We start from the raw sequence: 2,127 nt of genomic DNA, 5'->3' as shown, positions 1-2,127 counted from the left end.
TGGACAAATTCATCACCTGCTCACTGGCGCCCCCTAGTGGTCAAATACAGTAAAAGTGATATTAGCCGGAATTGATTATTCATAATAATAACTGGATTTTTTTTTTTTTTTTTTTGTAGAAATAAGCTGAAAATTGAAACAGTAAAAATACGTATCATAGGAAATTAAGTAAAGGTGGAGTGGATAGCGCCTCCGCCACAGAGCAAAAGCCGGATCCCGGCTTGGATTCTGGATTCAAGCCCCATCAAGCACCTTTGCGGTATAGATTTTGAATGGAAGAATCCAGATATGACCTCACTTTCACATAAAATTCACCAAAATTCACCCCCCAAAATTACCCCCAAGAGAGGGGATTCTTGGGGGATTCTTGGATTCTGGATTCAAGCCCCATCAAACACCTTTGCGGTATAGATTTTGAATGGAAGAATCCAGATATGACCTCACTTTCACATAGAATTCACCAAAATTCACCCCCCAAAATTACCCCCAAGAGAGGGTCGCAACTCTATGGCTGTCTATCAAACCAAACAAGGGAGCCAATCACAGCTGTCAACTGGAGTGAGAGGCGGGAGTTAACTACTGTCAATCACAGACATCCGACCAATCACTCTCATTCACATATTATTTTCTTAATGAATACTCTCATCACTCATTTTTTTGAGGTATTAGTTTTTCCATTCTCCATTTATGCCATTTATTTAAAGATTACATTATGATTATAATGATTATTTAAAAAAGTAGCAGTGGGAATGATGACATTACCTTGTCTGTGAACACGGACAGAATATTTACCTTTTATTAACACTCAAATTTATTAAATTTAAAGGTTTTTAATGTTCAATTTTTGAAGAACTGTGTCCAATAAATCTCATATTTCAGGTGTTAACATCATTTTTTTTCTCTACAAGTAAGAATTGAGACCATCACTTTGCCATTTTTATTTGGATGCTAGAAAGCAAAAAGTTTGGTTCAATTTTGATGCAGCAAGACCTTTTCTAGTGCTTTTTCCATGGAGCAAAGGGGTCTTACAAATAGCGGCTGCTCACTTGGGAAGAACCTGCCAATCAAAACGAGAGCGTGTGAACATATTATACATTAGACCTCATACACACACACACACACACACACAAACACACCTGCAGAAGCTGTGTGTGTGTATACATTCCTGCTTTGACCTCCGTGCCGTGTTCCACCATAAAGGGGAAAAAATTGGACAGAGGACGAACTTAAAGATCTACTCGCTGTACTCGTGTTACAGCTGAAACGCAGATGAAGAGGTGCGCACGCACACACACACACACACACACACACACACACACACACACACGTCCAACAACCATGCCCTTTTTATGAGAAAGATTTTAATGAATCTCTCTGGATATTCAATTTTAAGAAAAATTTCAGAATAAAAGCATCAAAAATATACTTGTACTTGATAATACTATTTTTATTTACTATTTTTAAAATATTTAATCAATGCTTGTGGCCTTCATAGGAACATTTAACATGTTCTGATGCAGTGACGTGCAGTCATGGGAGGCTGCACTTGAAAATACTTGTTAAAATATTTAAAGAAAACAGTTTAGCGGTCCGGATAAAAATGCAAAACGGGCCGGATGTGGCCCGCGGGCTGTAAAATACACAGGTCTGCTATAATATTCACAAAAAGGCAAAATATAAAGATAAACAAAGAATTAAAGAAATTTTGTTTCTTGCATATTGTTCAGATCTTTTCAGCTGAATATTCCTCTTTTTAGCATTTGTGGTATTTTGAGATCAAATAAACCGTTCAAAGGCCCCCCTCCAACTCCCGGGGGCCTCCTGAGCTCGGGCCAGATCCAAATCCTCTGATGGTTATTGGCTGTTTAATGTTCGCCCCGGAGGATCTGCGGGATTCCCGCGGCGGATCAACGCGGAATCCCGGTTATCCCCTTACGATCCGACTCTAATCCCGGGTTTATTCTTGTCACAGCTGCGCGGCGGACGGACGCGAAAGGGTTAAACATCAGCCGCGGGGGGCCGGGCTAAAGAAGCAGAGCGATGCTAATGTCAAAGGTTAGACCGTCGTCAATCTGACGCCTGAACGCGAAGAACTGATGGTTAGAGAGGCTGATTTGAGAAAGCTGT

This window comes from Fistularia commersonii, chromosome 5 (genome assembly GCF_037954325.1).
Source record: "Fistularia commersonii isolate RoL2024-O1a breed Wild chromosome 5, RoL_Fcom_v1.0, whole genome shotgun sequence".
Classification (NCBI taxonomy): Eukaryota; Metazoa; Chordata; class Actinopteri; order Syngnathiformes; family Fistulariidae; genus Fistularia; species Fistularia commersonii.
Note: the sequence above shows the minus strand (reverse complement) of the source record.